Consider the following 9,464-nt stretch of genomic DNA (forward strand, 5'->3'; position numbering starts at 1 on the left):
ATAGTTTTAGCAACTTCACTCTTTATATTGAGTCTAGAAATTGAAGTTTCATTTAATAGAATCGGTAATTTATATTGGGAATGAAAGGTGCTTCCACTGAGAAGTAAATTTGCAGCAATTCCTGTAGATGCTGTGGGTAAAACAGTACCACCACGACCTCTAATATAATGTATTAAAACTTTATACAGATATGTAGGGGAATAGGATTCCTAGCTGGCAGGCCCCTGACAGCAAGCTGGCCACCTGTCGATTCCATGAGGAATGGGACTCCCTCCCCCCTCCTGTCAGGGTCCGGGGTGCAGGTGAATGGGGTTCCTGGATGGCAGGCCACTGACATCAAGCTATCCAACAGCAGATTCTGTGAGGAATGGGGCTGCTTCCTCCCTACTGTCAGGGTCTGGTTTGAAGGCCGGACTCAGTACTTCCACTCTCTGCTCCGAGGGCGAGTTCCTGCCTGAAACCTCTCCCTGAGGGCGGGTTCCTGCCGGAAACCTCACCCTCCAGGAAACAACTGGGGGAGGGCACAGCTGTTTCCAAGACGACCCCTGCAAGACTGACTTCTTTCCGGTTGGTCGAGCTTCTGGACGTGATGTTACATCCAGGGTTTTTATATAAGTAGATCAGCCTCCCCTTTGTGGGCTGTAAGTTCCATAAATGCAAAAATTTTTAGGTCCATTTGAAATATTTATAATTTATTTTTATAAAATTTTTGAGATATAGTTAACATAAGAAAGTGCACACATTTACAATATATAAGGGTTGATTTTTGACATATGCATGCACCTGTGAAATCATCACCAAAATTAAGTTAATAAATATATTCACCACAAATAGTTTCTTTGTGATCCTTTCTGCCTTCTTCCTACTGGTTCAGAAAATTAATGATCTGTTTTTTGTTCCTATAAATTTGCATCTTCTAGAATTTTATATAAATGTAGTCATGCAGTGCACTTTTACTCAGCATACTGATTTTGAGATTTACCCATGTCCTTACATGTATCAATATTTATTTTCTCCTTATTACTGAGTAATTGCAGGATGTACCATAATTTATTTGCCCTTCCATCTGTTGAAAGGTAGATATTTGGGTTGTTTCCCATTTTTCACAATGATAAACAAAGATCCTATGAACATTTGTGTGCAAGTCCTTGTGGATATATATGCTGAATGCAGGGATTTTCTGTGTCTGGTTCTTTATAGCATCTGCCATGCCCAGGCAATTGTATTTATACAGTATGTGGTCATTAAATATCTGTCGAGCCGAAGCCGGTTTGGCTCAGTGGATAGAGCGTCGGCCTGCGGACTGAAGGCGTCAGTCCCAGGTTCGATTCCGGTCAGGGGCGTGTACCTGGGTTGCGGGCATATCCCCAGTGGGAGATGTGCAGGAGGCAGCTGATCGATGTTTCTAGCTCTCTATCTCTCTCCCTTCCTCTCTGTAAGAAATCAATAAAATATATTAAAAAAAAATATCTGTCGAATGAATGAATGTGTCTTTCTTTTTAGGAATGGATATTTCCACTGTTTTTGTGCTTACTCAAGAATCCTTTACCACCCTAACTTTTGTCCTCTTCTTGCCTTTCTAATCTGCAGCCCTGGGTGACCCCTTGAAGGTGACTATTTCCATTCTTGGCTGTTAGAGAAACCCTGCTTATCGAATTCACTGCCAATGCATTCTCTACTCTAAGCTGGCCCCTCTGGCTGTTCAACAATCCATTCATTCCTCGCTTGCTGACTCCCTATCACATTCCCCACAGCAGCTGCTCCAAACTTCCTGCCCTCTCCTCAAGCCCCCAGTCCCATCGCCCCCTCATTCTCAGGAGATGACTTCACCTCCTTCATTACTGAGATGATTGAGGCCAACTGACAGGAGCTTCTTCAACTTCCATCTGAGACATTTCCACATAGCCATCTCAAATGTTTCCGGCTCTCAGGAGGATGTGTTCCTTTACCTTGCCAAGGTTAAACTCTCTGCCTGTGTGCTTGATCTTAGCCCCAACTTTAAAGATATTAATAACGACAGTAGCAGCACAAAATGTACTTAGCTATTGATATGGACCACACATAGGGGCTAAGCTCTGAGAAAACAGCTCTCTGATTTTTATTCAAAAACTATGAACTATGTCTTTAACATGTCTCATTTCTTTTTTCCCCAAACTAAAAAACTCATTTTTAAATAAAAGTATGCAAATGCTAAGCACTTGACATGTGCCATTGAATTTAATCTCACAGTCAGATTGTAGCATAATGCTTTAAAAAAACAGATAAGGACATGGGATCAGAAAGTTTAAGTAACTTACTTTGTGTCATATAGCTAGTACGTGGTGAAGTTAGGATTTGAGCTAAAATCTAAAATCAGAACTCTCCCTTTCTTCTCTTGAAGTTCAGGGGGTTCTCTTAATCCTACTCCTCAGTTCATGCCCAGTTATCATTCTTGGCCAAAATATAAAGCAACTATAAGAAAAAGTAAAATAAAGGGGAATAGAGACACACTAGGGCCATGGTCGGCAAACTGAGGCTCGCAAGCCACATGCAGCTCTTTGGCCCCTTGAGTGTGGCTCTTCCTAAGCCTTAGGAGTACCCTAATTAAGTTAATAACAATGTACCTACCTATATAGTTTAAGTTTAAAAACTTTGTCTCTCAAAAGAAATTTCAATCGTTGTACTGTTGATATTTGGCTCTGTTGACTAATGAGTTTGCCAACCACTGCACTAGGGGAAGACATGAAATACCTTTCCAGACTAACGAGATTGAACTTCATCCTATAGGAAGTGATTCCCAAACTTCAGTAAGCTCTCTGAGGGGTGCTGGTTAATAGGGCAGATTCCCAGGTTCTACCTTCAGACCTATGGGATCAGTACCTTTGGTGTTAGGCAAAAATGGAAGCATAAAAACCAGTTAGGAGGCTATGACAGTATTCCAGAGGAGATGGCAGTGGCCTGGACTGTGGTGGTGGCTATGGAAGTGGAAAGACATGGGCAGATTCTTTAAACTGTGGTAAAATACACTTACCATAAATTTACCATTTGAACCATTTTAAATTGTACAATTCAGTGACATTTAGTACTCACATGATGTGCAATTAGCACTACTATCAATTTTGGAACATTTAAAATTGTTACTGAATTTATTAGGGTGACACTGGTTAATAAAATTATATAACTTTTAAGAATGCAATTCTATTGAGAGCATTATGCTAAGTGAAATAAGCCAGAGAAAGACAAATACCATATGCTTTTACTTATATGTGGAATCCAGTGAACAAACAAATAAGCAAGCAAAATAGAAACAGAATCATAGATACAGAGAACAGACTGACAGCTGTCTGAGGGAAGGTAGGTTGGGGGACTGGATGAAAATGGTGATGGGATAAGAAAAACAAACCACAGATCACAATATGGTGATTACCAGAAGGAAAGGGGGTTTGAGGAGGTAGAAGAGGGTAAAAGGGGATAAATGGTAAAGAAAGGAGACTTCACTTTGGGTGGCAAACACATAATACAATATACAGATTCTGTAATTTCAGAACATTTTTATCACCCACATTAGAGAATTTGAAAAGGTAGACCTGGCAGGGCTATGTAACTGATAGAATATCGATGGTGAGTGAGATGGGTGGGTCAAGCTCATTAGGTTTGGATGGCATGCTGATCGGGATAATGGTGATCTCTAACAGAGATGAGTAAATAGAAAGTGGAATCTTGCACACATAGAAATGAAGGCGACATGAAGGCAATTATGGACATGAGTTTCTCAGAGACTTTCAGGGGAAGATATGAAGCAACCAGTTGGAGTGGATGTGGATAGGAGGTGAAAGTCAGGGCCTGAGGGTCCAGACTTTATAATAGCAAACACTTACAAAAGGCTCACTACTTGCCAGACTCTGGTCCAAGTGCTCTATATACATGATCTCAATAAATCCTCATGTTATGTATAAAATAACTCACCAAAGTTACTAGCATGTGACAGAGGGAGAATTGGAACTCAGGCAGAATGACTTTAGGGTCAGTGTTTATAAACATTATGCTGTGCTGCCTCTCACAAAGGCCATTTCATCTACAGAGGGATAATGCTGAAGCCAGGAGAATGGAGGCAAGGCTGAAGGTACAGACTTAAAGAAAATCTTAGGGTCTTAAAATCAGCAATGACCATACTTGAGTCACCAACTGCTGTCAATAAGAACATCCTCTTTCAGTCACCGAGTGACTTTAGATTTGCTTCAATTCATGAGGTTAAACTCAAACTATAGCAGTTTAAAACTGATGGTCCTTCAACTCATTACCTGAATAGTGATACAGGTACAGCTTGTGAGAGCTCCGCATGTGAGTAACTAGGTAGAGAATCAGAACTTTGAAGGAGAAATGACTTATTGCAGACCATTCCCTGGCTTGGTTTCTCTAAGCATCTAAGGAAGCAAATAAACTCTAGCACTTCTTGGCATTAGGTATTTAAGGAGATTTCCCTACTTGCAAGATGGGAAATTCATTCTCTCTCTCTCTCTCTCTCTCTCTCTCTCTCTCTCTCTCTCTCTCTCCCTTCCTTCTTCCCTCCCTCCCTCTCTCTCTTTCTCCATTTAAAAGCCTCCACAAACCCCCATAAAAATACTGTCTTTTAAAAATGAGAATATAATAGAACACTCACAATACCCAAACTCTCCCAAACATTACTGATTTATTCTTTCAGGATTTTGAATACATTTAAGGATCTTGTAAAATCTCAGAGGGCAGACACATCTATTGTGCAGGTCTATATCTCTACAAGCTGTAGAAAAGTTTCCAGAATCTTCATTGAACTCCAGCCATTCATTGAAAGTTGATTTTGGAGGAGGACCTAGGGTTGAAGATGAGTGTTAGTGTTTGCTTTTCTTTCTTAAGAAGGGGGAGGCTTGACTATGTTTCAATACTGAGAGGAGAGTCTGTAGACAGGGAGAAGGTGAAGATACAGGAGAGAGCTGGGGGATAATAGCTGGAGCTGGGTCCTGGAGTGGGTGGAATGGAATTCATGGGACCCCCTCCTCCCTCTTTTGTGACAGAATGGGGGAAGGACGCTCTAGATGGGGCCCTACCTAGTTAGATGATTTAGGAAGGGTGGGGAAGGAAGTTAAACATTCCCACCTGACAGTTTTTATTCTCACTGTAAAATGAGATAGCAGGGAAATGAAGGATGATGATCACAGGTTTGGTAAAAGTGAAGAAATTTTAAATTGTCATTTTTGAGAAGGTTTGAAAGAGCTAGTTAGAAAACCCCAAATATTGTGCAACAGCAGGAGGACCCTTTTGAGAATGGTAGGCATGACTGTATAGTATGGGACAAGCAGCTCATCTGTGTATAGAAAAACACACAGGACATAGCAACAGGCATAGAGAAAGAAGTTTTCCTTTCTCTTAAGTGGAGATAACTACAAGTATTTCTACTTTTTCTTGGTAATGAAAAATGTAGTAGACTAGAGCTGAGAAGACCTGGGTTCAAGTCCAGTGTTTAATCATCTTCTGTGTGTCATGGGAGAACTAATGTCATCTTTTACATGTATTGACTTATCTACTTCAAAAGGCTCTTATATGAAAGAAAGAAGATGGAGAATGACAAAAGCCGTACACAAAACATGAAATTGGCAAAACCAAAGAAAGTGAAAAATAGCTCCAAAATAAACATTTTGAAAGCTAAATTGTAGGACAATATAAAAGACAGAAATATTTACAACACATATTACAATGAACTTACTATACAAAGAGCTCTTACAAATAAAAAAAACAAAGAAGAAAATTAGGCAAAAGGAATGAGTAGGCTATTAACAGAAGAACTACAAAAAGCCTTACATAGAAAAGATGTTCAAAATCACTAATATAAAAATTAGAATGAAAACAAACAACAATCACTAATATTATCTTCACTTACCACATTTACAAAAACTAAAATATTTCTAGCAATTTATTCCACAAATATACTCACACAAGTACACAAAGATATGTGTGTCATGATATCCACTGTTTCAAAATTTGTAACAGTAAGAAACAAACACCCTTGTGCACAACTAAAATTTCCTTGAAAAAAAAATTATTGTGTAAACATATGATGGACTATCATGGAGCCACATTAAAAAGAAGCCATGGGAAAACATCTAAGATAAATGATTACATGAAAATAATGAGTGAAGAACTGTATGTGTATAGTTGTATTGTATTTGGTAGTTGCAAAATAATCACAGGATATAAAGCACAGCATAGGGAATATAGTCAATGATATTGTTATAATTAAGTATGGTGCCAGGTGGGTACTTGAAATATTGGGGGGATCACTTTGTAAATTATATGAATGTCTAATCACTCTGCATACACCTGAAACTGACACAAAATAATATTGAATGTCAACTGTAATTGAAAAGAAAATAAAATATTTAAAACATATGTAGAGAGTAGAAAAATATGTGGAGGAATATACAACAAACTTGACAGTGGTTATTATTGAGAGGGGAGATTATAAGGACTTTCTACTTTAGGTCTTTCTGCAAATTTTTCCCACCACTGCATCATAAAAATTTTAAAAACATAGAAAAGTAGAAAGACTTGTACTGTGAACACCTAGAATTTTCACTACTGAGGTTCTGCCATTAACATTTTACTTTACGTGCTTTCTCACATATCTCTCTTACTATCCCTCTCTTCATCCCTTCAATCCATCTTATATTTTAAAGTATTTTATATTACCTTTAACTTCAAGATAAGTAGCTGACATAAGTACACTTTTTCCAAAATACCTCACTATGCATATTATTTACTGGATTTCAATATTTATTTGAAGATGTTTTTCTTTTTGTGATAAAATTAACATGCAATGAATCACACAAAGCTTAAGTGAGTGAATCAACAGGTTGTAACGGATGGATATACTGTGTAACCCAAATCTCTATCAGGACATAGAATATTATCATTGCTCCAGAAAGTTTCCTCATGCCCATCCCAGTCAATCTCTACCTCACTCCATTCTGTAACTTTGAAATTATTTAAATACAATTTTAGTTTTAGAATATTTTTTTATTGCTTAAAGTATTACAAAGGGTACATATGTGTCCTTCCCCCACCCCCTTGACAATCCCCTGGCCTCCCCTACCCCCCAGTGTATTATGTCCATTGGTTATGCTTATATGCATGCATACAAGTCCTTCGGTTGATCTCTCACCCCCCCTCCCTCCTGCCCCCCAACCCTCCCCGGCCTTCCCACTGCAGTTTAACAATCTGTTTGAGGCAGCTCTGCTTCTGTATCTATTATTGTTCAAAAGTTTATAATGGTATCTATTATCCATGAATGAGTGAGATCATGTGGTATTTTTCCTTCATTGACTGGCTTATTTCACTTAGCATAATGCTCTCCACTTCCATCCATGCCATTGCAAATGGTAAGAGTTCCTTCTTTTTTGCAGCAGCATAGTATTCCATCGTGTAGATGTACCACAGTTTTCTAATCCATTCATCTACTGATGGGTACTTAGGCTGTTTCCAGATCTTAGCTATGGTGAATTATGCTGCTATGAATATATGGGTGCATATATCCTTTCTGATTGGTGTTTCTGGTTTCTAGTTTTAGAATATTTTAAAATTTACAGAAAAATTGCAAAGTTAGTACAGAGTTCTTGTATACCTTCATATCTAGTTTCCCTTATTCTTAACATCTTACATAACTATGACATATTTGTCACAAATAATGATCCAATATTAATACAATATTATTAACTGAAGTCCATACTTTATTCAGATTATATTAGTTTTTCCCTAGTGCTTTTCTTTTCTTTTTTTTTTTTTTTTTGGCTCCAGGATGCCATCTGAGATATCACATTATATTTAGGTATCATATTTCTTTTGGATCCTTCTAAGCTGTGACAGTTTCACAGGCTTTCCTGGGTTTTGATGACCTTGACAATTTTGAAGAGTACTGGTCAAGTATTTTATTAATATCCCTCAATTTAGGCTTGTTTGGTGTGCCTCTAATGGTTAAACTGTTTCTGTAACTTTTACATACTTATCAAAGCCATGTTTAACTTTTGTAATCAGACTTAATAAAGATATGTATATGTATATATGTATATGTATATATATATACACACACACACATATATATCCTATATAATAAAAGTGTAATATGCAAATCAACCAAATGGCAGAATGACTGGTCGCTATGACGTGCACTGACCACTAGGGGTCAGGTGCTCTATGCAGGAGCTGCTCCCTGGTGGTCAGTGCGCTCCCACAAGGGGAACACTGCTCAGCCAGCTTGCGGGAGCCTCTTCTGCCTCCGCTGCAGGGGGGGTAGGTAAGGAGCGAGGAATCCCAGACTGTGAAAACCCCGGAATGCAAGAGGGATGTCTGACTGCTGGCTTAGGCCCGATTCTGGGGGTGGGGGGTGGGGATCAGGCGGACATCTCCCGAAGGGTCCCGGACTGCAAGAGGGCACAGGCTGGGCTGAGGGACCCCACCCCCAGTGCATGAATCTCATGCAACAGGCCATATATATATATATACATATATGTATATATATATATATATATATATATATATATATATATATAAATATATATATATATAAATATATATAAATATATGTATATATATGCAATAATATATATTATTATATATTATTACATAATAATATATTATTATGCAATATATATAACATATATTACACAAACATATTATGTAAATATATATATGTATATATTAAAGGCATGTTAGTGGGTGCTGAGGAGGAATGAGGTGGCTGATGATAAGTAACTAAAAATAAGCATGTCTACTTTGAGCAACTTGAAGAAAATCAATGAGAATATGGAAAGTTATGGTTGCCCAGGATGGTCCAGGCTGACCACATGCAGGTACATCCTTGCAGTGGCTGTAACCTGCCTGAGAAGAGGCTGGGTAGGAGGTCAGGAGAGAACTGAGGGGGAGGAGATTCCTCAAAGGGGACTGAAATCTTTCCATAACAAATGTCTCCTAAATCAAGAGCTTTTTTAATCTTGAAGGATTGACTACTCAGCACCACATCAAGTGAGAATTCCTCACCATGTTCTGTGTAGATAGAGACGTGAAGCTGGAGAGTGAAACCAGTTCCGGGAATGCTCAGGCATGAGCACAGCCTCAGCACTGGGTCTATTTTGGGAACATTTGGACATACTCTGCTGCATCAGATTTATACTTTGGCAAAACCAGTGATGGTTCAAAGATATAATTCTTGGCTTCCATCTTACACCTCATATTTTCATACATACACTAGCATATTCTGAACAGAGATGGGGAGCAAGGAATGGCTGGTTAACCATGATGACACTGGCCATCTGCAGGGGTCTACCTGCCTGGGAAAGGACAAGTGCCTATTATGCAGGGTTAATGGGGTCAGAGAGAGATCAACTCAGTGAAATGTGAGAGAATCAATAGGCAGAGTGTTTGACCATAGCACATTCACACATTTCACAGAGGAAGGA

Source organism: Myotis myotis, unplaced genomic scaffold (assembly GCF_014108235.1).
Source record: "Myotis myotis isolate mMyoMyo1 unplaced genomic scaffold, mMyoMyo1.p scaffold_m19_p_4, whole genome shotgun sequence".
NCBI lineage: Eukaryota > Metazoa > Chordata > Mammalia > Chiroptera > Vespertilionidae > Myotis > Myotis myotis.